The 27,545-nt window shown below is 39.4% G+C and overlaps 1 long non-coding RNA gene across 1 annotated transcript in view; it reads left to right on the top strand.

The window, feature by feature from the left end:
• The first annotated feature begins 4,451 nt into the window (after positions 1 to 4,451).
• LOC139083113 (uncharacterized) overlaps positions 4,452 to 27,545 on the top strand; it is a 37,517-nt gene continuing 14,423 nt past the window's right edge. Inside the window, exons 1-4 of the long non-coding RNA XR_011539681.1 lie at positions 4,452 to 4,497; positions 17,203 to 17,444; positions 20,088 to 20,131; positions 21,908 to 24,397. This is a non-coding gene — a long non-coding RNA (uncharacterized lncRNA). The remainder of the gene's footprint in view (positions 4,498 to 17,202; positions 17,445 to 20,087; positions 20,132 to 21,907; positions 24,398 to 27,545) is intronic.

Genomic DNA, 27,545 nt, shown 5'->3' with positions numbered 1-27,545 from the left:
TGTTCTAGGAAATAGGAAAACACTTACCTCTAAGACCTAACGTATAGATAACGGTTATATTGGAAGACATAAAGTTGTCTAGTTCCTTTAAAAAAAAAAGTAGCATTAATGCTTTTCCTTTAAAAAGGAAGATTAATTCCTTAAGTCAGAATTTTTAATGGATTATTTGTGTGTGCATGCAATAATCTTAAATCCTGGCCCAAGGGATAGCAATCTAGACCAGGAGGGTGATGGGGAAAAACACATTAGGGTAATGGATTTCAGTAGCCTACTTCAAAAGGGGGAATTTTAATGGTTCTGTGGGCCATCACAGTGTTATTCTGAAAGTACAGTAATGGAAATACGCGAAGCTAACGGGCTGTGGTTAGATACATTAGGCTCTTTGAAAAGGGCTGCCAGTCTGTAAAAAAGTGCCTCAGTCAGAGTTTTCTACTTTCTATGTTATGCCCCAGAAATTAAATGAAATTGGTTTAAGACTTTGAAGCAGCAAAGTCTGTTGCACTTCAAACAAGGCTTTGTTTGGGGGAATTGATGGCTTGTTACTACTGCATTTACGGAGCACCTAGGGAACTTTAAAGTCCAGAGAAACCTAGATTTGGAGGGAAAAGGTCTCAGAATCACACGCTGGGTGAAGTGGTGCCTGGGATCAGAATCATGCTCTCTGGGGCTGCTCTTAACTTAGCTCAGAAACAGGAGATGATGAATTGGTGATATTTTAAGCAAACTGAATTTCATAACTTATGGATTCGAGGACTTGCTCCAGGGACTTTATCTGTGTAATTCCTTTGATTTGTAAGACCTCTGGACTATAATTGGCCTTTAGCCTGCATGTTACTCATTATTAAAAATGATTTGTGCCGGTAGCAAGAAAATGGACTGCACTATGAGAAGTGACATTTAAAAAATGCTTGGATTAAATTTAACTTCCTAAAGTCCAGAGGTATCCGACTCATGGAACGTGACATCTGCCTGACGTTTTCTTTGAGACATGTGTGGCAAGTTCTGGTTTGTACACTCCATCTTATTCTCAACTTTCACTCATCGCATGACAAGTACCAGGAATGGAAAATGCCTAAAGTTGTAAAACTGCACCTGCTGTTGGAGTTTTTGTGGCAATGTCCCCCCCGGAGCTCCAAGACAAAGCTATTTTTTTCCTTGTAAAATAAAATATATTCTCTGCTTTTCAGCTTTTTAGAGCTGTAAGAAATATCTTCCAGTTTCTGGCCCCTATACCCCTCACTCCAGTTTGTGTCACCTATTTATCATCTCTCAAATGTTCTCACAGGAAACAAACACTCTGATTGGTTTTTGATTTAGCAGAAAGACTACATCAGTGATTTTTAAAAGGCAGGGCTGTTCATCTCATTCCCTGTTTAATATCCTTCACTGACTTCCTATATAAACGTGGAATCCTAAATGTAGCCTCTATGACACAGCAGCATCTGGAACCTGCATAGACGAGGAGGTCATCTATCATATTGGAAGAGGGAAATAGAGGCTATGTTCACTGAATTCAAGGGACGTGCTGGAAAAAAATTAAAATGAAAGAGACTACAGAATATTCATGTTTTGATGTTTTGGCAACTATCAGAGTGAGATGAACCAGGATAACAGCTGGTGTTTAGCCCAATGGAGCAGAGAGTTCTGCTTTCCTGAGTTATTGCCCAATCCTTATGTTAGTGATATTATAATTAGAAAATCCATAGGCAAATGAGGAAACCAGCAAGTGAACAACAAATACATGAGCCTAAGACATAACTTCAAAACTGTAGGATCTCTTAGTGATGTGTTGGTAATCAGTATGAATAAACCAGTTACTGTTATCCATGTTGCATAATTGGTTCTAATGGTGGCATTGCTGGGTGGTGGTAACGTTAGGACTGGAAATAGTAGAACTTGCTAGTCTGATATGGTAACTTTTGATACTTAGGTTGGATTCCTAGCCCTGTGACAAGTTTGTTGCTAAACTTAGGGGTTAGGATGGGTAGGAGGAAGAAAAACATGCCTTTTGCCTGGTGTGCTCTTTCTCCACATTTTACTTGGGCGACCCAAGTGAAGTACCAGGCTGGAGTACTTCACTTCTTATCCACCTGTTATTCTTAGTAGTAGCACTCAGTTCTTTGCTTTCCTAGAACTTATCACAATTTATGTGTACTGGGTGTTTATTTGTATACTGTCTCCTTCACTATATGAAATAAATCCGTGGGCCAGGGCCAAGCCTGTTTCATCTGTCACAGAAGCTACAGCATTTAGTGCAATGCCTGTCACGCAGGAAATTTTCAATAATAAATAAGCAGATTATGGTTGTATCAGTTAAAAATGCTTCATTTACAAATGACAGAAAAACCCAACTCAAATTACCTTAAGCAAAGAGAGGAATTCATTGCTTTACTTAGCTGGAAAGTCCAGAGGTAAGGTTGGCTTTGGACACTTTTGAACCAGAGATTCAGACGGTATCACCAAGAATCTATTTCATCTATGTCTCTCTGTTTTGCTTTCTGTGGTCTTGTTTTCATCCACCAGCTCCCAATGACTGCCCCTTTGCTTTTCCAGGCTCTCCCTTTATGGGGGAATAAAAAGAGGCCTCAGCAGCTTCAGACCACACATTCTCATACTTCATGGTCAAGACTGTCCAGGGTCCAAAAGAGAGTTTCTTCTAGACTATGTCTGTTTCTCAGAAGCCCCAGCATATATATGTTTGATTTTCATTGGCTTTGATTTTGGTAAAGACACATCCATCACTTCGTCAGTGTGATGAGGAAGATGAGTTATGACAATTGGATTACACCAATCTGGGTTCATCCATGGAAACTGGGGTAAAGCTAATCCTACCCAAGTCACAAGATTAAGAATGGGAGAGGGATGGATTTCTCAAAGCAAATTCCATGTTGAGGATGCCAGGCAGCCAAAGAAGCAGATATCTACTATACGACTACTGGATGAGAAACACGAGTTTCATATTTGTTTACTTCTTTGTCTCATACTTGCTCTTCTGACAGTGTGGTAGCCGGTCTACCATTTTACTAAGACATTTGGTGCCTGTATATTCCATTGCTATTGACTACTCACCCCGTAACAGACTCATAGCCTCTCCTAGATTGTCGATACATAAAGTTATCATCTCTCTGACTCTTTGCTCCTGCTTGGGCTTGGGTGCTACTTGGGTCCATTATCTTGCATCTCTTGCTTTCTGTATATCTCCTCCTCTTCTTTCTGAACCTCCTTTGTGAAAGGCTAGAGCTGGCCTGACTGAACATTTATACTTCAAAAGATCAAATGTTTTATCCTCAAGAAGTGTGAGACAGAGGAGAATGACAGGTCAAAATCAGTGAAATCAGGTCAAACAACAAGTCCAGAGGCCAGGTTCAGTGTTGAAAACTAGAAATGAGACTTAAAAGGTATCAGGAACAAGGCAAAAACTTGAATGGAAAGTGAGTGACCCAGGCAACTGCATTCAGTGTCCAGGGCTTGCCTTTATGGGCTTTATGTACGTGCTTAATGGATGTTCTGTACTGGCTCGAAGGAAGAGGGTGTGTTGAGAGTCTTTCTCAACTGGTCATAATGACCTAAATTGGATGTCTGGGTTCCTGTGTGTGTGTGTGTGTGTGTGTGTGTGTGCATGGCGTGCATACTCGATTTATTAAATAAGGTTTTATATTGCTTACCTTTGCTTAAAATGTTAAAAGGCAGATGAACAGTGCTAGGGTCTGCCTGATTCTGTTAAAATCAATCCCTGCCTCAATTTCTAGGACTAGTCTTGACGTTAGTCAGGAGGGAATCTTTAAATTTTAGCTTAATGCTCTGGGCTCAGCTTTAAATTCTTCTTCTGGCCCAACCGTGACCTTTGGTTCTAGCTCTGGTGAGTGGACACTTGCCTTTTTCTTGGGTTTTTGGTTTCTTTTTAACCCATGTTATGGTAACTGCCTTTTAGGTCTTGCCCCTGTGCTCAGTCTCTCATCTCTCATCTAGTTAGCCTATCTAATTCTCTGGTCCTTCTAGAGCTGCGGCCTTGCCTTGCTCTTGTAAGCCCCCTTAAAAGCTGAGTGTAAGCTCCTAACTGACATAGAAAGAAGGATTTTGAGTCTAAAACTGAGGTTCAAGTTTGGCTAAAAACAAACAACTTTGATCACAATGGTATTTGATGAGAGATCTTTGAAGGAGAAGAATCTAGTTATTACCACTTTTAGTAAGATGAGGAAGAGACAGGTATGACATGTGTATGTCCATATGATGGAGCCTCTAAACCACATCAACGAAGAGCATCTTAGGAGAGGAGTGGGCAAGATCTAGTTCAGGTTTAAGTCTATTTATGGTCTATTTCTTGTTACCATGAATCATTTTATCTCTTTAATGTTGATTCATTAATGTTTAATCCCACAGGAATGTAATCTTTAACCATGGGGCTAGTTATAAATATGAGTCTTGAAAACATATTTGTTATAAGAAATTGTGAGGCACAAGTATGCTTGCACAATCTATAGACTACGTTTATTACAGGTAAGTAAATTTGTTTACTTAAGCTCTATATAAACCAGCTTGTGGCAATTAGTCCACAACTCCATCAATGAACTCGCCTGCTTTGTGTAAGATGACTAGCCCACTGCTTTATAAAGATCATGTAGGTTAGCTTGTTAGGGAGAAGCTTTTAAATACTTTTGATCAGGCCTTCTCCAGGACTGTTTGATATAACAGCCTGTAGCAGATTCTTTGTAAAAATAATGTGACACTGTGTCTTTCCGTGTTGACTCTGCCTGTTCATCTGTCTGTCTCTCCAAATAGTTCCTGCTTGCCATTTCCTATCACTGGAGGGTACTACCTATTGGGACCATAAGTTTTTCCATATCACTTCCTATTGCTTTATGTCTTATCCTTTCCTGGAAGGGTTCTATATTCTGGCTGCTGAACTGCACTTCCTTCCTGCCCCGCTACTGGATCTGCTCCTGCAGTTATGTGTCCAATCCCATGTCTAGCCTCTCTCAGTCTTTCATCTCAATGGTATTATTAATGAGATTAGGGCTAACCATGACAGGTGAAAAATGTTATATTTCTCTTTCTAAAAAATTCATAATATAACCCAAATTAAGCTGTCTTTTGTAACTCTGTGGTTCTTAACTGATTTCTTTTTGATGAGTCAAAAGAAACTGAATTGAGAAACTACTCAATTGAAACAAAAATTTTTATCTCCCCTTCTACAAGGACTGACAATCTCTAGGTCACTTGCTCTCAAATTCGCTGGCACACAAAGATCACCTGAGAATTTGTTAAAATCCTGCGCTCTCCCCACAGACAACAATAGGTCTTGGGTGAGACGTGAGGTCTTTCTTTTGTGTAAGCTCTCCTTATTTTGATGCAGGTGGTCTTGGGTCCACACATAGAGATAAATTGCTATGGTGAATTAGAGAAATCCACCAAAGCTTTCTCTACTACGGAAGAAAAATATGTAAGGGAGGAAAATATGTGATTGAGACTGTCTCCATTTTTGATTGATCAAGAGACTGATCAAGGGAGTAAAAAGCAACTTCCTAGAGCTGTTTCAGGCATGGTTTGGTATCTCATATGGCCTGGCGGACAGTGCAGACGGTTATTGAGTAAGGGAAACTCCCAATGGCCTTATCACTTGGGGGAATGCCCTGTTACGGAACCTGAAGTGAGTTCGCTCACCCGTTGCGCAGCAAGCCAATCTCTGACACCTGAGGTGGTGGAAGAAAGTAGGAACTTTATTTTTGCACAGTGCTGAGCAAGGGTAGAGGGCAGCTAATGCTGAAATCCCAAACTCCCCGAAAAGCTAAAAGGAAGGGTTTTTATTTGGGGCTTTAGGTAGGGAAGGGGGAGCATATGGCCTTGCTGGTCAGAGCTTTCCCACCAGCCTGTCTTTGGCCTTGAGACACTTGCAGAGAGGAGGGAGCTCATGACCTTGCTGGTCAGCAGCTTTCCCACCAGGCGTATCTCTTTGTGGGGAGGAGATAGTCCAGGTGCTTGTCCTTGATGGTGTCTGTCTCCATGGAGGATAGGGCATTCTGGAGGCAGGAAGCCAGAGAGTAAGCAGGGAATGAATGTTTTGGTTTTAACCCCATATATGCTGGGTTTAATGTGGGGAAACTGATACCAGGGTCTGTATCAGCCCAGTCTCATTGTCCTTAGCAGGAAACAAAATTTTATTTTGCTGTCTACACTATTAATTCCCTGTGAAATTTGGCTTGGTGATTAATGAAAGGAAAGATTCTTAAGAAGAATGGTAATTTTTTTTACTTTAGCTCCAGTTTCAAATCACTATTTGAGATTTTTTGGGTGTATTCCAACTTGACTATAAAAATGGTACTTAAGAACGTAATGCTTTTCATCCATCCATTCATTTGCTTATTCAAATATTTATTGAGCATGTATTTTCTGCCAAACAATGTATTAGATAAACACAGGAGAAACAGCCATGAACAAAAATGACAATGTAATTTTGGTGATAACAGGGAATAAAAAATAGAAAGTATTCCCAATCAGAATCCCAAGGACATTCTTTACAGAAATTGAACAAAGAATCCTAAAATTCATATGGGGCAACAAAAGACCGCGAATTGCTAAAGCAATCCTGAGTAAGAAAAACAAAGCCGGAGGAATCACAATCCCCGATTTCAAAACATACTACAAAGCTACAGTGATCAAAACAGCATGGTACTGGTACAAAAACAGGTCCACAGATCAATGGAACAGAATTGAAAGCCCAGAGATAAAACCACACATCCATGGACAGCTAATCTTCAACAAAGGAGCGGAGGGCCTACATTGAGAAAAGAAAGTCTCTTCAACAAATGGTGCTGGGAAAACTGGACAGCCACATGCAAAAGATTGAAAATTGACCATTCTTTTTCACCACACACCAAAATAAACTCAAAATGGATCAAAGACCTAAAGATTAGGCCTGAAACAATAAGTCTTCTAGAAGAGAATATAGGCAGTACACTCTTTGACATCAGTTTCAAAAGAATCTTTTCAGACACTATAACTCCTCAGTTGAGGGAAGCAATAGAAAGAATAAACAAATGGGACTTCATCAGACTAAAGAGCTTCTCCAAGGCAAGGGAAAACAGGACTGAAACAAAAAAACAGCCCACTAATTGGGAAAAAATATTTACAAGCCACTTATCCGACAAAGGGTTAATCTCCATAATATACAAAGAACTCACACAGCTTAACAACAAAAAAACAAACAACTCGATCAAAAAATGGGCAGAGACATAGCATTTAAAACAAATTCCAGAGTGGCTGTAATATTTCATATGATGCAATTTATGTTAGTTATTATTGGCAGTTTACAGACATTTGATGCTTTCACTTGATGTATTATAAATATTTGTGAATATGAAATCATGCACTTTAAATGTTTTGGGATGTTTATTTTGTTGGAATTAATTAAATTTAGTTAATTGGAATGGCTAAAAAAAAAAAAAAAAAAAAAAAAATGGGCAGAGGACATGAACAGACATTCCTCCAAAGAAGATATAAGTATGGTCAATAGACACATGAAAAGATGTTCATCATCGCTAATCATCAGGGAAATGCAAATCAAAACTACACTAAGGTATCACCTTACACCCGTTAGATTGGCAAAAACATCCAAAACCAAGAGCGACAAATGTTAGAGAGGTTGTGGAGAAAAAGGAACCCTCATACACTGTTGGTGGGAATGCAAACTAGTGCAGCCACTATGGAAAACAGTATGGAGATTTCTCAAAAAGTTAAAAATAGAAATACCCTATGACCCAGCTATCACACTACTGGGTATCTATCCTAAGAACCTGAAATCAGCAATCCCAAGAATCCCATGCACCCCTATGTTCATCGCAGCATTATTTACAATAGCCAAGACGTGGAACCAACCTAAATGCCCAGAAACTGATGATTGGATAAAGAAGATTTGGTATATATACACAATGGAATACTACTCAGCCATAAAAAAGGACAAATTTGGTCCATTTGCAGCAACATGGATGGACCTCGAGGGTATTATGTTAAGCGAAATAAGCCAGACAGAGAAAGACGAACTCTATATGACTCCACTCATAGGTGGAAGTTAACATATTGACAAAGAGAACTGATCGGTGGTTACCAGGGAAAAAGGGGGTGGGGGGAGGGCACAAAGGGGGAAGTGGTGTATCCACAACATGACTAACAATAATGTACAACTGAAATCTCACAAGGTTGTAATCTATTATAATCTTATTAAAAAAAAAAGTACACAATCACATCACAGCAGATTCACAGAAATCTGTCACATAATGCTATTAAAAAAAAAATAGAAAGTATTCCAAGAGTAGGATCTAACCTAGAAGGTGGGAGTGAAGTGAGAGAATGAAAATTGGGAGTACTTTTGAAGGATTCTCTGATGAAGAGATATTTAAGCTTTGATCTTGAGAACTAGTAGCAGTTAGGCTAACAGTGAGGGTGAACTCTTCCCTTGAGTGCTTGATGTGAGAAGAAGCCAGGCCTGTTCAAGGATGAGAAAGAAGAAGGCCACTGAGGGAAGTGGGAGGGAATCAAGAGGGGAGGCTAGAGTGGTACATGGGGACAGCTCACCAGAACCGTGTGCATTATAGCAATACCCATGTGCAGTAAAAGACCGCTGAGCAGGTTTAAGATAAGGACTGAAGGAAGAGTGTCTTCTTTTAAAGAGGACAAATAAGCTGCTGTCTGAAGAATGTATTAGCAGGTGATGAGTAGCAAAAATGAATGCAGGAGATGAGTTAGGAAGTCATTGCAGTAGTCCAGGTGAGCAATGGTTCTATGGTGATGATAATGGAATTTGAGAGAGATTTGAGACATAATTTGGAACCTGGTAATTTATTAGACATGGAGGCAAGAACCAGGGAAGTGTGGCAGAGTTCTCCAGGTTATTGGATTGAGTAACTGAGTGTAGGTCTGTGTATTTTTCTGAGGTTGGTGACACCGATGGGGAAGAGGTGTTCCTTTTGAGAGTGTGTCATCCAAGTGGAACCGGCAAGTAAATGATCTAGGACTCCAGACAGGAGTCGTGCACACAGATGCAAATTTGCTGAAGTCATGGGAGTGGATGGACTCACCTTGGAAGTGAATAGAGGTCAAGAACCATTAGATATGTTGCTGAGAAGGGGCGATCTGGAGAATAGAAAAGGGAGGGACTGGCCCTTGAGAGGAGAACATTTTTGCCAATATGAAAGGACAGAGGGAGCGGGTGGATGAAGATGCAGGTAGATTTACAGGGATTTTTCTTTTTTGGTAGGAAGTTAAGGGCTATTTAATGGCTTTTATTTTCCTTGTGAAGTTAGAGGCAAGGTCACCTGCTGAGAGTAAGGAAGATGGAAGAGAGATTGGAGGTTTGAGGAGGAAAGAGAGGATTGAAATATAGTATTTTGCAGATACATGCCAACACTCCCATTTGGCCTTTTTCTGGGTAGCTGCCAGCTCCTCCTGGGTCCAGCCCAGCACTAAGATGGCTGATATCTATTGCAATACTTTTACAGAAGAATTTGAGAGGTACGTGTTGATTTGGTCTAGTATTCTCAAATTTTCACAAGGTTCGTATTTTTTAAAGAAACACTGAATGTACTGTTCCATCACTGCCTAGAATGCCTTCAGTGATACTTCAAGGTTATAAAGCACTGAATTTTATGCTGCTGAGAATTATCCATTCAGAGTGTTCTGTTCAGCTCTTTTCTTGCTCAACCCACCTGCCCTGAGAAAGTGGCCTCTGAGTTTAGATCAAGCAGGAGGGAGTTCTTGCAGAAAACCCACTGAAGGCTTTACCGTGGGCAATAGGCTCAACCCATTTTTGCTGACCATAAAGGTTGAATTTCCAGTTAAATAAAGGCCTATGGAGAAAACTACAAAGGACTTCCCTCTAGCGTAAATTTTACTAAAAACTGGTGCTAATGGTACTTAAATACCCTTATGGTTTGGTTCTCTCAGCATCTTATCAAGCTGAAGAGTTTTATAGTGAAACCTTTGATGGTTATGTTTAACAGCTGCTCACAACTAGTCCTGATGTGACTTAATTTGAAGCCAAACCCTGTAAGTAGGATTAATGTCTGCATCTGTTTTTCCATCCCTAGTGCATATTTAACCAAATTATCTTTTTCCCTCTTGATTTTATTTACTCATTAGCTGTGTTGTAATGAAGGTTCCACAGTGACTTATTCTTCGGGCTCACAAGGAGTTATGAGTTGTGTCAGTGCTGGCTTGAGGCTGTAGTGTGGAACAGCTTTCTCTTCTCTCTCAAGCTGCCGCTGCAGTGGTACAGAATCACAATCTGCCATTTAAGCATCAGGAGGAGCCTTCTTAAGGTTTGTAGAATGAAATACCTTGAAAGGAGTTAAGGGGAGAGTAACACCAGTCTTTTGGTGCTATGAGCTCTGTAGCAGTTCTGAAGAGATATAACAGGATTTCGTTTACTGAAGATGAATTCATGGAAAACTACTCATGATGGTGATCAAAGACAGGAAAACCTGTCTTTTCCTATATAGTTGTTTTTTTCTTTTCTTCCATCACTCACTTTTCTCCAATCTAATGTTAAGAGGGAGAATCTTAGTTTTTGTGCTATTTTTCTTCTTCTAATATAACTTCCTTTGCTTTTCTTCACTGTGGAGTCTCAAAAATTACCTCATGTCTGTCTGTTTTCCAGAAAACTCCAGCAAACATTTGCTTCCGTTAATATCTTTAGGGGCTGTATTTTGTTATTCTCTCTGTGCCCACATCACTCCTTCCTCACTCAGTCTTTTTTCACTCCTTTTTTTGGTCACACAGGTCTTGAAACACTCATTTTCACCTAGAACACCAGTATTTTCATCAAGATCATGGTTCCCCTACAGAAAGAAAAGCATCTCAGAATACCTGAATATGAATTAGCTTAATATGTTAAAATATTAAGAATCTTTGCCTTTTTAAAAAGAGCCACATTAAAAGGAACTCACAGCAATCAATATTGATGGAATGTCTTGTATTTTGGCCCTTGAGTTTGTTTCATGGGATCTTTTAGGACTGAATGCTTGGCCCACATTCAAGGTTAAGCTTGGCTACATCCAGAGACTTGGTTCCTGTTTTCTTAAACACTCGCTGGGCAAACTACATGAGTCTTTGGCTATGTTGCGTCTTCTTTCCAGGAGCAAGCCCTCTGACCCTCGCCTAAGGTGGAACTCCCACAAAGAGTAGAAGGAACATTGGTCTGGAAGCCTGACAAGCACCATGCAAGTCCTGACCCACTATGGTGGCAATCCATGGTGACATCCATCAGTCTCATTTTCCTTATCTTTTTAATGCAGATGATACCAGCTGCCCTTCTCACAGGCAGTTGAGTTACTCCCATGGTACTTTGCACAAATCTCTTTTTACAATATTTAGTAAAATCTGTTGTATTTTTTTTAATGTAGTTGTCTGTAGATCTTGACCAGAAGTTCAAGAACTGTTGTTTTCATCTTTTTATACACATTTTTCCAGTGCCCAGTACAGTGCAAGCACATTGTAGGGACCCAAAACATTCTTTTAAATATGTAAATTCAACTCAACACCATCTGTTGAGATCTATATGTAAAGCCTTTCTCTAGGTGCAATGGAAATGCCAAAATGAATAAAAATTTAAAAATCTCTTTTGAGAGATAGGAAAACAACTAACTACACAGATCAGAGTACAAAAGTGAGATCATGGAGATGCTGATGAATTATTGGAGAGAAAGATTATTACAATAGGAAAAACCTGGGAGATATTCTTCGAGGAGATGCATTTCAACCGGCCTTGAACAATGGGAAGAATTTGGGCAGGTGGAAGCTCACAGGTAGTGTTGTGAGCTGTAGGAGCCAAACTCAGAGGAGGGAGAGCTTCCCTGCCCACTGCTATGTGGAGGAAAGGGTCAAGCAGAACTGGGCTGATTTGTAACAAATAACACTCATGGCAGAAAGCGTGAAGTTTTGCCATTCATAATTAATAGAATAAGTATCAGAAGGTTCTCTTTGATCAGATTTCAGAGTTCAAGCAAAGACCTAATAAATAATTTATTGTTCCTAAGTGTTATCTTCATCTGTAAGTTTTTCCCAGATTTTGTAAATACATAATAGACCAATAACCATTACCTTCTTTTATGGATTTTTATAAGGAAAATAAGGCACGTTGGGATGATCTTTCTGTTCAGTATAAGTGAAAGAAATGTATAATTTGGTTCTTATAATTTGATTCATTATTTAAAAAAACAGAGTTCCATATGGACATGAAATGTCAAACTGTGTCCTAGAAGCCATCATCCCTGCATCTTTTCCAATCATAATGGAAGTATGGTTCTCGGCAGCAAGGGAAGAAGACTCACTCTAGCTTTTGTCCTGTCTTCCCTCCCAGGCCTGAACCAGGACAGGCGCTAAGCGAAGGAAGCCTAAGGGCTCTGGAAGTCATGCAGAAAAGTCTCTGCAAGAGCTTCATGAAGCTATGAATGCTCTCCTAACTCAGCAGTACATAGGTTTGGTGCATCTGACCCAAGGCCAATTTGAAGACCATGGACATGCTCCAAAGAACTCAATCCTCTTCTTCCGTCTCGGTTCTTTTTCTAGTAAAACACCTAAAGAGCTTTCATCCTCAGGTTGCACAACTAGCCCTTCACTCTTAGATTGCAGAATGGCTTTTCTGTTGTCCTTTGACACAGACTGATAATAAAAATGCTTTATGCTGTGCATGCTACAGGATCAGAGATGGTGCATTGTGGGAGGAAGGCTTAAAGTTTAGAGACTGTCAAGTAGCAGACCTTAAAAGTGGGGGTCCTCGACAGGAGATTATACATAGGATATGGATTATAAATGGTGATGTAAGAAGAAGGAAAACTTTCTGATCCAGGATAAAATAATGCAGCACCAGTAGTACCTTTTCTAGCAGATGCTGTGGTGCCCTGCCTAGATGCCTTTGGACCTCCTCCTTCAGCTTCCCCATTTGTTGCTGCTAGAAACTCATTCCTGTGACCTTCAGAGGCTTGCCCATGGGCAGTGGAGCCAGAACGGAGAGCTGGAGGAGCCTGGAAGAGTCCCTCCTCTTCCCTCCTGGGCATCCTGCAACCAAAGACTGAGACATGTGGGAGTACAAACGCTCAGCTTTTTTGCCTCCAGATGGAGAAACCGTGAGGTGTAATTTCTGCTCTCAAGCTCCCCTCAGGGTCAGGCTGGGTCTAGGATTTCCTGTCTGAAACACACCCTTGCCTGACTTGACCCCCTTCCCAATCCTGCTCCTTCTACACCTTTCTGGTCTCTTCTGATAGCACATACTTAATAAATCACTTGTATCCTAATCCTTGGCTCAGAGTCTGCTTAAGCTCTCATTACTACATAACCTGGGAAAAATCACCCCCATCACACACCCTCTTTGGTTTCAATAAAGAGAGAGAAGAGATGTTCCATTGTTAGCAAGATGAGCTGTTATGAAAGTCAGAATTATAATTCTGCTTCTGTCTGCTACTCTGTGAAAATAAAAAGAATTATATCAGCACCACCAAATGAATCTAAAAGAATAGTGGACATTGGTTACCATGTTTTTGAAGCAGGATTTCAGAGAACAAACATACCCTACTTCACATCGTATTGATTAAGCACTGTGTTAGGCTTTTCCAGGTTACTTCAAGTTGAAAACAAAAGAGCTCAGGGAGGTAAAAAGATGGCCTTTCTCCTAGGGTAAATAACATAAATATAACTTCTGTTGATTTTTTGACAGGATTATCTCTATATATCCTGCCAATAATCCATTTAAAATTGATCTACATGGCTGCTGCTATTGCCCACACATCCAAGACAGCATAGTAACCAAAGTTGCTTCCATTACTTTCAGTGGCTTATAGAGCAATGACATAGTGGACTAAATACTGGGTAAGCCTCAGCTGACTGTCAGCAACAGAGGAAAAAGACAAGTGATTCAGGAGGCCAAAATATCATGGTTGAGATCGAATTTATCTTAAGGAATCATGTCTAGAATGATCACCTAATAGGAGTGGGGGATAAAAAAGAGGAATGCTCTCAATTTCAGGTCTTAACAATGAGGGGCTAAAATGTACACATTTCATTATTCTAGAAGCCTTATCATCTTTCCTTAACACCTCTTTTTACACTGAGGATTAATATGTAGTGTTGATTAGTATTTATTTGTCTAAGCTGTATGTTTCTGTCCATTGTGGGTTTTGTTGTTGTTGCTGCTGTGTTTCATTCTGTTCTGTCTGTCTCATTGACCAGCAGACTCTTTTCTTTTCCTTTCAAAACTCCCCATAGAATGCATTCCAAGAGTGTCTTATTCACTCTTGTGAAATAGATGATTCCTGTAAAATCTTGTTTGCTTCAAGTTTTATAATTTGAATTCTTTCTCATTTACTCTAGAGTGTTTTGATATTTAAAGAAACCCTGCAGGAAGATTTTTACAAAACAAAATATCTTATTGAATTATGTACAGTAGTTTCCAGATTTTTTTGTGTAGCAATTAGTCTTTTTTTGCACAGTCTTGATTTTATCGAGGGTGCTTGATTTTAGATGTACTGTAAACAAATATTGATTTAGTACAAACTATATATTATTTGAATCCTCCCCCCTTTACCTCTAGAAATCTAGGGATAAATGACTGGGTTCCCAGCCACTTCTACTGTGAAAGCTGAAGGTCACACATCAATTCCAATGACACATTCAGGGAAGGGGACAATATCACAGGGAATGTCTTTGATTCTGTCTGAGTGGTAAATTTTTCACCATCTGGGAACCTCAGTTACCTTCTCCTCCATGTTCTCCCATAATCAGAGCAGTCCCTCTCATCCAAATGTGATTGCCTGGAATTAGGGTCATCTTTGGGCCTCTCTTTTAAAATCCTTAAAGCTTTAAAACATTTACTTTTGTTAAAAGCACATAGACTAAGCACAGGGCCTTGGGTGCCATCTAACAGATCTAATATTATAATGGATTTAAAGAAAAGCATTGGATTCTTTTTCCTTTGTTATAAAATGACCCTACCTGGTTTCTAATCTTTAGGGCAAGAACCCATAATTTAATGAAATAGGGATAAATTAAGGAGATTTCTTAAAAGTGGCCCCTTGCTGCTTAGGTGCAAGGATTCAAGAACACCTGACCTTGAACTTCTCTTTCTTGGCATGTTTCCCAGGGCTTTTGAACAGACTTACTACTGCTCAAGTTGAGAGCTTGCCAGGGTCTGCAATGGCTGCAGTGGCTTCTCAGATTTGACACTTTCTGGTGCTATGTCTTTTGTTCTTAGTCACTTCTTGATGTTGTGGATTTGAGATTCTGGTTCTCCAAAACTAATAATCCATTCGTACTGAGCAGATGCTGCAAGGATAGAGCAGGAAATTGGCTCCTTGGACTAATATTCAAGCACGGGCTGCTGGTTAAACATGGCAGATTGACAAAGGCGTTTATCTCCACTGCCTCCTTAAATCCAGATATGATTAAAATGGAGAGGAGGAAATAGCTAATGAGAGACATGAAGAGAATTTTGGAAGATGGAAATTATATAGACAAGCTCTCCCAACCTGAGCAGCCAGATAACTTGTCTTCTGCTCTGCAGAGGTTGAACCAGGCAGGATATGGTCTCAGGGTGACCTAGCACAGCTGAGGACAGGGTCAGGACACATCCAGAAAACAGATGATTGACTGAAGTTCTGCATCTAGAATGAGGAACGCCTAAGTCTCTCTCTGCCTCTCTACTTAGTATCAGTATCTCTAGAAGTCAGATTAACACTTCCTAAACAGAAGATGTGAGAAAGAGCTGGGTCCAAGAGAAAGATCTTCAGACACTTACTTATGGGTGACCCAGAGAAATGGTCAGCTTCTTGCTTGCTCAGCCTAGAGTAGAGCCCACAAGTCAATAAACACTGTCCGCACCCAGGGAGCTTCCTGTCATGATCCTTCAACATAAATGGATCCACCCCTTAGGATCACCAGACATTTGAGGAAAGCCTCTAGCATGAAAAACACAGTCCAAAACAAAGTGGGAGGAGCAGGGGAATTCATAGGAAATAGAAAAATGCAAGGAGCATAATGGAACATTAGGAAAAAAAACCCTCTCATGTTGCCAAAGAGAGAAGAGATTGCATTTATGAAAGAGGAGGAGGATAAGATGAAGACGGGAACATTCAGAGAAGAAGAAAAGCTCCTGGAAATTAACGCTGTGATGGAAGATAAAATTGAGGAAGTCTCCAAGAAAACAGAAACAATAACACCAACACCAAAGTGATGAAAAATAGAAAAATCGATAGTCTCAGATTGTGTATGAAGAAAGTCATATCATTTGGAAGTGATGACTTTTATCTTTTTCTTTCTGGGAATTATTTCTCGTATTAGTTTTCCTTGTCTTATCCAGTTGCCTCGGGCTTCCAGTACAACACTGAAGAGTGGGAGTAAAGCAGGCATCCTTGTTTACCTCCTGACTTGAATAGTAAATACTCCTTATCTTGCTAAAGACGACTCCTTATGTTCCTGACTTACTGATTAGTTTTAATCATGAATAAGTGTCAAATTTTACAAAATGGAGATTTGCAAATCTCTATTCAGAAGATCATTTGATTTTTCTCCTTTCAGCTGTTAAAACAGTATTGTATTAGCCCAGGAATAGATTAGGGGATTAAGAGACAGGGTGGAATAAATTGTAATATACATATTTTACTCTAAATAATATTATTTACTATAACAATTTTAAAGTAAGCACAACATTAATGATGCAGGAATCACCACAATTTTAACTACAGTCATGTGTTGCTTAACGATGAGGATATGTCCTGAAATGCACCATTAGGCAACTTTATCATTGTGTGAACATCATAGAGTCTACTTACTCAAACCTAGATGGTACAGCCTACTATACACATAGGCTATATGATATTAATCTTATGGGACCACCCTCGTATCCATTGTTGATCCATTGTTGACCAAAACATCGTTATGTGGTGCATGACTGTATTACTTGTTTTTAGCTTCATTTAGGACTGAACTAATTTGATAGAAGAGAAATAATTGCCTTGAACCTAATTTGTTAATCTAGTTAATTTGTTCAAGTCAAAGTGGTGATATTTTGGGAGTATCAAAAATAGATTAAGACAAGTTTACAAAAACTATCATAGGGTAAATTAATAACCTTAGGTAACAAAAAATCAAATTTGTTTTGTATTCCACTGTGCAGATAAAGTAACTTACTGATTGTGTATCTATTTTTACCTGTGTGAACAGGCTGTACCTGGACACCAGTCCCCCGCTGTGAGCTGGGAAACACAGATCTTTAAATACTGTGGGACAGAAAAGACTTATGCTCTGAACCACCCAAAGCAGAAAATGAAAGAATGAAATGGAATGCAAGTACTAGATTTGTAACAGGAGGTCTGCTTGTAAGATCCCTGCAAAGAAATACATCGGAATGGTGAGAACCCTGGAGCCACACTACCTGAGTTTGAATCCCAACTCTCCCTTACCAGGTGTGTGACCTTAGGAAAGTACTTGATCTTCCGCAGCTTTAGTTTCCTCCTCTTTAAAATGAATTTATAATAGCGTCTACCTCCGAGGGATGCTATAAGGATTGGATGAATGAATATATGCGAAGCTGTGGAATAGTGCCTGATTCCTTAGATGTCTATAAATGTCAGCTATTATTATTGACTTGTTATTTTTAAGTTCAAACACATGCATCTCTTTCTCTTTATAGTTTTCTCTTTTCCACTTTAGGAATCAGTATGTGTGTGCTCACGTGTATGTATAGTGCTCTCCATGTTAGGCAGAATGACCCAATGAGTCATATTAACAGAGGCTGATTCTGACAGCCCCCTATGTAATAAAACCTACAGAAATTGGATTACGATGTCATTAAGCAGTTGCCTCTGTTTCCTTATGACAGCAAGTTTTCCACATGTTGGCAAACCTCCTAGTGTGTTTTGGAACAGAGCTCTGTGCCAGAACTCCCTTGGTCTAAATGTACCTTTACCTTGAGCTGTTTGGCTTTAGGCTTGGGGTTTATTCTTATGGGATGTGTTCAGAATTTTAGGAGGCAACTCAAACTGTGATGCACAGAGTTTCTTAGCCTTTCTGGGAAGCAGTTTTATTAAGCTACACGTCTGTGAAAGCAATATATGGTCTTCTTGAGCCTATTAAAACGCCACCTACCTCCTTTCTGAGTATTAGACATTCTTAGTTTCCCCTTTCATACATGGTATTCTAATTGTATACCTCCTTAATGAACTCTAATTTCCAAATTTAGAAACAATGGAAATAGAAAACTCTGTATTTGGATAGAGAGAATTTGAATAATGGAAATGTTTGGTGATGTATGTTCTATGTCTTCTCCTAAAAAGAGACGTAATCTGCTGCCAGAATGATTGGGAGTTAAGAACTTCCATCATTCCTTTTCTACATGACATTGGGGTAGGGCCAGCTCCAAAAAGAACTGGGAAGTTGTCCTTGTGCTGTTTTTGATACAACTCCTCCTTTCTCTTCCTCTCTCCAACTAAAGAATCCAGCAGCCCATGTGGCTTCGAATGCCGTACTGCTCTCTACCACAGCCTGCTGTCTGGAGCTTACAGAGGGGACGCATATTCCCTCTGACTTGGACATGATGCTAATGTGTTAGTTGTCTGACAGTATCTGCGTGCTGTCAAGAGAGAAAGAATCAGTCTCTGGTAGTGGGATTTTGCACAACAGAAGTAAGAGGAGGGTCTGGCCAGGAGGCCTTCCTAGGATCACTGAAAGCACACTGTTAAGGGCAACTGCTCTCCCAGTGTATGGTTTAATGGTTTATGAAGCACTTCAAATGCATTTAACTTTTTATATTTCATTTACTCTCTATAACAATCCTGTGAAGTAAGCATTAATATCCTCACCTTACGAATGAGGAAATTAGTGCCCATAAAATTTAAGTGGTTTGATTCAAGTTACAAAGCCAAAGCTTTGCTGTGAGGCTATCCATCTCCTAATCAGGTGTTCTTTCTTTTTTTTCCCCTGAAGATTGGCACCTGAGCTAACAGCTGTGCCCAATCTTCTTTTTTTCCCCTTCTTCTTCTCTCCAAAGCTCCCCAGTACATAGTTTTATATTCTAGTTGTGAGTGCCTCTGGTTGTGCTCTGTGGGATGCCGCCTCAGCATGGCTGCATGAGTGGTGCCATGTCCATGCCCAGGATCCGAACCTGTGAAACCCTGGGTCGCTGAAGCGGAGTGTGTGAACTTAACCACTCGGCCGCTGAGCCAGCCCCTAATCAGGCGTTCTTATACTGTGTTCTTACTTCCCTTTGGGTAAATGAGAAAAGTAGACTTTCCGGGGATGTTATGCTACCTATAAGGACAAGTACAAATTAAAAATAAGAGGTTTAATTCTCCTGTTGAAAATGAGGGAAGAGACTCCCCTCTTCTTTTTCTCAGAGCATTTACTGTAGAAAACTTGTGATTGTGTGTACTTTCTCCTCTCTTTGAAATGCATATAAATCCTTTTGCATACTAAATAGACCTTTTTTTGGTGTTATGACCTAGCAATGTCTTCCTCAAGGACCTGGGAGTCATCTCTTTGAAATGTAAACATCAAGAGAGAGAGATCTCTATCTCCCAGTTTCTGGGGAGGCTGGGAGCCTCACTTCAGTGGGTCCATTGCTCCAAGTTGCAAAACTACTTCCTGTTATAAATACGAGTTTGTTCTTCCTCTGGATAAAGCCAATACTAAGACACATAGTCACCCCGATTACTAGGTAAAGTTAGGATGAGCTATGTGTGACAAATGGTGCTGTCAAGTCCTCTTACTTGAGGACTAGTTATTGCTTATCTTGAGAACATGTGTGCAATGGGTGTATCTGCCTGTTTGTACAAAAGGATGAGACTTCTGTTCTTGCAATCTCTTAGTAGATTGCTTGTGATGCACACTGCATTTTGGTTTAATTCTTATTCAATAGTGAAAGTATTTTCTTTCTTTACTGCCTTTGTGGAGAGGTTTTCTGGATTGGGAGGTTTTGTTTTTAATTATATCCTCAGTACGCCCACATCAGTTACTCACTAATTTCACCTTGAGTTTTTTTTTTTTTTGAATGAAAAATCAGGTATTTCTCAGATAGTTGAAATTTAAGTTTACTCTGTTTATTTGTGTAGGAGTGTTAATACTGGATGAAATTTTGACAGCTTATACACTTATGGTGAGTAATGTTTTTACTAGTCAATGGGAATTGTTACTCATTTGGCCTTTTTTAAAACCTCTCTTGTCAGATAGATCTACTTGTTATTTTTACACTTTTTTCTTATTCTTCAATTTTTAATTAATTTACCCTCTCAACCGCACACAGAACTAAAATGATGACTGGTTGAACACAAATGCCAAATTCAGTCAACTCTTCAACAGGCACCATGGTCCATAGAAGCATAGTCTAAGAGAGGCTTTAGAGACCTAATGTTAAATTAAATTCTTCATATTCAACTTGGCACAGTTCTCTGTTTTAATATTTTCGGCATGACTGGACATATGTATATATCCACATAGGTCCAACGATGCTGAAAATACATAACTTCTGTGGTCAGTGTAAGTCTTGTATTGTTTCTTTTAGTAGCAATAAGAAAAGATTGATTTTACCTGGCCAGAACAATTGTTTCCAACAAAAATCGTTTAGTTCAAGTCCGAAGTTCAAGGTAGGAAGTAACAGAGATCAGTGGGGAAAAGCTTTGTAATTGGGAGCGATTTGCCATGGGGATGTCCTGTGCTAACGTGCATTTACTAACTGAATTCCACCTGAAGGTTAAGCAGTCTTCAAAGCACGGAAACAGATTAAATGTTGTCTTCTTATGAGAGATTATAAAAAGATTTTTTTCCATCCCAGACTGGTTTTCCTACTTTGGCATTTTTTCAGGAAAGATAAGATTTACTTAGAAGCCAGTCTATATACGTTAGCCAACTTTCTGTATTAAAAACTCCACCCTTGTTTTTATATCAAACAATGTTTATTAATGTTTAATTGCAATCTTTTTGGTGAGGAAAACTGTCCCCAGGCTAACACCTGTGGCAATCTTCCTCTATTTTGTAAGTGGGACACCTCCACAGCATGGCCTGATGAGTTGTGTGTAGGTCCGCACCTGGGATCCAAACCTGTGAACCCAGGGCCGCCAAAGTGGAGTGCGCAAACTTAAGCAATACACTGCTGGACAGGTTCCTGTTCAATTGCAATTTTAACAAAATTTTGCTCTTGGCTGCATTTCAGGGCTTGAAATTTTCACTACAAGGTTTCTAAATAACTGATAGATCAAATTACTATGCCAACTAAAACTACATCGGTGCACATGTTTGAAATAAAATGTATGTAATTGGCTGACTCATGGATTATGATCTAACTTTTCTCCCTTTTTATTGTTATTATTACATAGTTCTGCAATGACTATAAATTTAAATTAGAGATTATTTAAATCTCTTTTAATAATGTTTTTGAAAGTGTAATAAATACTCTCCCATAGCATCACAATTATGATAAGCATTGAAAAGCCAGTGAAACAACTGAGTTTTTAATCAGATCTAAATTTAAATTTTCGTTTTACCATTTATCAGTTGTGAGACTTTCATCTCTCTCAATCTTGATTGTCTCATCAATAAATAGGAAGAACAAAAACACATCCTTCTTTAGCGTTTTTGTGAAAATATATTTATAAAGTATCTATTGTCCCCAGCATATAGTAACTGCTGAGAAAAGTGGAATCTATTAATGTTGTTGTTACAGAAGTGGTTGGGATATAAGTCATTTATGATTCTCTGTAAAGCAATCCATTCAATTTCCAGATAACCAAATCTGTAGTTAATGTCAATAAAATAGGATTTAGGTAAGGAAGTCTAGAAGATTCTAAATCCTTCTAAGAACTAACATAGTTGTTCTCAAATCTTGATGTGCCTATGCATCACCCGGATATTTTGTTTGATGCTGAGTCTTATTTAGGTTTGCCTGGAGCTGGAGACTCTGCCCTTCAAACAAGCTCCCAGTGACAACGATAATGTCCCTGGTCTGTGGACCATGTTTGGAGTAAAATGGTTCAGGTACTAGGCAAGCTCTTGGGATAAGTGTTATCACATTAAAGGTAATTCCTTTTTAAACTGGTACAGGTACCACTGAACCTACTTTTATTCCGTTATCTACTATTGAAAAGAGAACATATTATTTTATATACCATTCTTCATTTTAAAATTATTTTTCCAATTGTCATCCACAAACTGCACAGCTATAGAAAGGCTAAAATATATGAAATTTAAATATCCTTGTCTCTTGGCCTAATTTTCTTTTGGTCTTAGATTTATTTATTTATCGAGCTTTATTGAGATATAATTGACATATAACATGTAAGTGAAAGGTGTTGATTTGGTATACTTATATATCTTGCAAAATGTTTACCATCATAGTGTTAGCTAACACCTTCATCACATCACATAATTACCATTTCTTTTTTGTGGTAAGAACATTTAAGATCTACTCTCTTAGCGACTTTCAAGTATGTAATACAGTATTGTTAACTATAATCACCATGCTCTACATTAGAGTCTCAGAATCTATTCATCTTATAACTGGAAGTTTATACCCTTTGACGAACATCTCCTCAATCCCCCACCCCCCGCCTCTGGTAAGTACCATTTTACTCTCCGATTCTGTGAGTTTGCCTTTTTTAGATATCACATGTAAGTGATATCAAATGGTATTTGTCTTTCTCTGTCTGACTTATCTCACTTAGCATAATGTCTTCAAGGTCTGTCCATGTTGTCACAAATGGCAAGATTTCCTTCTTCCTCGTGACTGAGCAATATTCCATTGTGTATATATACATCTTCTTTATCCATTCATCCATTGACAGATACTTAGGTTGTTTCCATGTCTTGACTGTTGTGAATAAAGATTCAGTGAACATGGGAGGGCAGATATCTCTTCAAAATAATGATTTTATTTCCTTTGGATATATACCTAGAAATGCAATTGCTGGATCATATGATATTTCTATTTTTAATTTTCTGAGGAACCTCCACACTGTTTTCCATTATAGCTGTACCAGTTTACATTCCCACCAACAGTGCACAAGGGTTCCCTTTCCTCCACATCCTCACCAACACTTATCTCTTATCTTTTTGATGACAGCCACTCTTAACAGGTGTGAGGTGATAGCTCATTGTGGTTTTGATTTTCATTTCCCTGTTGATTAGTGATGTTGAGCATCTTTCCATGTAGCTGTTGACCACTTGTATGTCTTCTTTGGAAAAATGTCTGTTCAGTTCCTCGTCCTTTACCTAAATTTTTTTTTTTAATCCCTTTGTATTTGTGTGGCTCACACCTAGCACAGTACCTGGCATGTAGTAGATGGTCAAGAATTGCATGTTGATTGTCGTGAGGGTTCTAAGCACTGTTGATGCAGTGGTTTTCTACCCGGGCCACACAAGAATTACCTGGGGATCTTTTAAAATGCACTTATGCTTGGCCCTCCCCAGACCAATTAAATTAGAATCTCTGCCAGTGGATCTTGGCAGATTTTTAAAGCTCCCCTGGTGATTCTAATGGGCAGCCAGGACTGAACCACTAACATAAGTGAGCAAACATCCTACCTGTGGGCTCCTCCAGGTCACTCACGTGATTTTCATTACCCTATTGCCTACCTGTTTTCAGCACGAATGTTAATCATGTCCTGAGAACCCTCTGCTGCAAATGCTGAGCATAAATGGCCCAGGGGGTATTAGTTTCTAAACGATTTCTTGCCATCCTGGGTTCTTTTTCTTGTGTCCCTCTCTCTCTGCCCACTAGCTGCTAAGGAACATTTTAATTTATTTTATTTTCATTTAAAAAGTAATGCATGCTTATAAATTTTAAAAAATCAAGCAATATGAAAGAGTGAAGAAATTCAAGTTAAAAACCTTCCTCTCTACAAAGCTGTCATTCCTACTCCATTCCACAAAATCACCCCCACTGCCAGTTTTTGTGTATGCTTCTGGAAATTTTCCATGCTCTTACTGTCATATGTATTCTTACATAAACACAGCACACACACAAACATGCAAACACAATCATGCCATATTATGTTGGCAGCTCACTTTTTCATTTAACAACATATCTTGGAGATATTCCCATTGGCACATATAGGTCTACTTTATTCTTTTCTTTTTTTTTTTTTTTTGAGGAAGATTAGCCCTGAGCTAACTACTGCCAATCTTTCTCTTTTTACTGAGGAAGACTGGCCCTGAGCTAACATCCATGCCCATCTTCCTCTACTTTACCTGTGGGACGCCTACCACAGCATGGCTTTTGCCAAGCAGTGCTATGTCTGCACCCAGGATCTGAACCAGCGAACCCCAGGCTGCGGAGAAGCGGAATGTGCGAACTTAACCACTGCACCACCGGGCCGGCCCCTACCTTATTCTTTTAAAGGATACATAGCATTGCATTGCGTGAATACAGGTAACTTATTTAATCAGATCCTTATTAAGACACACTTAGAATGTTTCCAGTTTGTACGTACTATATTAAAATCAATGCCATAATGATCATTCTTGCATGTCCTTACATAATTTTAGCACTGTATCTGTTGAAAAACTTTTTTTTCCTTTTTCTCCCCAAAGCCCCCGGTACATAGTTGTATATTCTTTGTTGTGGGTCCTTCTAGTTGTGGCGAAAAACTTTTTTTATGTATAACTGTCCAACTTCTACTTTCACAGGCTGTTATTGGCAGTGCTTTCCCACCTACCCTCTTTTAATAGCTGAATATGTCAGCCCCTGCTTCTGCCTTGGCAGCAAAGTTTGTTAATCCCCCCACCACAGGCTCATTTCTCAGATCTATTCTGAGAGGAGGAGGAAGAAGAGCAGAGGAGGAAGAAAAAGCAAATGATTATGCTCCAATTATTGCCAGATGCAGTAGTCCTCAAAACAATTATAAAAAGCAGTTACTATTACCTATGTGGCAATAAACATGGCCCACAGAAATTAACTTATTCAGGCGAATGGGGTGGAATTAAGATTTGAAATTCCAGTTTGTTTTGTTCTATTTAGTATGTCTTCTCTCTTCTCCCTCTCTGCTGTTCTAGAGGTTCAGGCATTGGGCCCCATTCACTGTGAATGGGACTGAGATGACCACTGAGGTCCCATGTCATTTTGTGAATTGCAGCCCCTCCTCTTACCTAGGAGTGTCGCTATTCTGGTAACTGGCTAGTATTATACTCATTCTTTCTTGTGCCTTGCTCCTGTATCCAAATTTCTCTTCCAGTACTTCATTTAGTATTTTAAATGTTCCAAGACTAGGCACCAGCCTTCTGTGTCTCACATATTTTGGGGCAAGAAGAACTACCATTTAGCTGCAGTGCATGATTGGGGTTGGGTGTTTGTGGTATTTAGAAGAAGTGACGTGACATCTGAGCTTCTGCTGAGTGGGGTTCTGTATTCAGCTTAGGTTTCTATCAGGAAAATACTTTACCCAATAAAGGTATGTACTATAAAACTTTCTCTTTGCAAAGTGGAAGAACAAAAGTGTGAAGCTAAGTTATTGACACAGAGATAAGGAACCAAGATGAAGAGTCAAGCAAGAGAAGATTGCAATTCTCCAGAAATAGATACTAGTAGCAGGCATTTTGCAAAGTGTTTTCCAGGGAAGACACATCTCTTTTGAAATACCAAAGGTGAACCTTGAACAAGTGCATTAGAAAAACTAAGAATTTTCTGCAAATGATGAAATCATCAATACCAGGAAAACAATATCCCAGCAAAGACTAGCTTTGAGTAAGACTACCTGAAGACATGTAGAAGAGAATCCGTAAAAGAAAGAAGCAAAAAGAAACTATTGTCTTTTTCATATTAGGCCAAGAGTTTTTACCAGTTCTTCAGGAAGGAGGAATTGAAATTTAATACTACTAACTAACACATTGTGAATCATTTACCCTTTTCTGAGAAGCCTGCCTCCTTGACGGTTACTACATTAACACTCATGGAAACTTAAGAATGGTGAATGGTGCAGCAGAGCAAACAGAGGCCGATATGAACAGCCCAGGATTCAAATTCTGGATTGCTCACATAGCCATCTGTGTCAAGTAGTATTTTAAAGGATGACCACAACGATTTCTCTCATCCCACATATCCTTCTAAAACCTTGCCACTCTCACATCAAGAGGTGGAGTCAAATTACCCTCCACTTGAAAATGAGTGGATTTGTGACTTTCTTGTAACCAAGGAAATGTGACACAAGTGACACCATGTGACTTCAGAAGCTAGGTCAGAAAAGGTGATGTGACCTCCACCTTGCTTGCAGGAATACTTATGCTGAAAACCTGAATCACCGTGTAAGCGATCCAACTGTCTTGGGGTCACCATACTATAAGGAAGCCCAAATTAGCCCACATGGAGAAGCTCTGAGACTAGAGAGAGACAGAGAGCAGCTCCTAGCTACTCCAGCCCCCAGTGTTCCAATACGTATAGCCAACGTCTGACGGTAACTTCGCGAGTAACTCCAAGACAGAGTAGCCCAGCTGAACCCTTCTCAAATATCAAGTCCACAGAATCTGGGAAACTAATAATACGGCTGTTTTATGCCACTAAGTTATAAGGTAATTATTACAACACAATAGTAACTTAGGATCAGCATCTTGTGACCTTTAGCAAGTTGCTTAAGTGCTATGAGTCCTGGCTTCCTTACTTGTAAAATAGGGGTGAAGACAACAACTAAAGCGTGTGAGTCTTATACCAGCCCGCCTGAAGAAGTGCTGCTAGTAGCAAGGCCCATCCCCGTGTGCAGGTGTACTACTGCCCAGCCCTGCTCACTGCCCCCTTGCTGTGAGGAAGCAAACGCTCCTTTCCGTTATTGACATTATGACAAGATCTCAAAACTTCTAGACACCTTGATATCACTAGATAAAACACAATATGGTTTAAAGGAAGTTAGACAGGCTTCTTCTCACTGGTTCACAGAGAAGTGAAGGTTATGGAAATGGCCTATTTGGACTATGGCATGGAAGAGTCTTACGGATGTGAAAATATATTATCTAGGAGAAGTAATACAGTGAAGCACTATTAACCACTAAGCTTAAATTAGTTCACCGGATTAGTCACCAAACAGGGTTCCAAGGACCTAGTATCAGTACAACAGTTTGGTTGGAGGTGTAGGGCATCGAAGGTAGGGATCAGACAGTTACCAGCAGTGGAATGCAGCTGAATTGCTGCATTCTAGTAAATATAAAGGCTGAACTGAAGGTGCCTCTTCCTCTCTGCTCACTTGCCCAGAGGATTCCTCCAGTTTCATAGATCCTACCACATTTACTAAAATTCCTGTTGACTACCAATGTGCACAGACTCTCAGACTGTTATGAGACAGACCATTTTTTAGTTCACTTCCTGTTCATAAAGGTACCATGTCTCATCCATCATTATAGACATTTCTCTTCCTACAAAACCAAATTTATATTTCACAGGCCATTTGTAGCAAGTGATGTCTCACAGGTCTTACTACTTCTCTTTTAGTGAGCTGCATTTTTAAAAGATTATTTTTTTCTTTGTGAAATTTAACATGCTTATAATATTTTTTTAAATGGAAATACACATAATTAGATAGACAAAACACTCAACT

This window comes from Equus przewalskii, chromosome 4 (assembly GCF_037783145.1).
Source record: "Equus przewalskii isolate Varuska chromosome 4, EquPr2, whole genome shotgun sequence".
Lineage (NCBI taxonomy): Eukaryota > Metazoa > Chordata > Mammalia > Perissodactyla > Equidae > Equus > Equus przewalskii.
The sequence above is the reverse complement of the archived record's forward strand: the minus strand, read 5'-3'. Positions and strand labels throughout refer to the sequence as shown.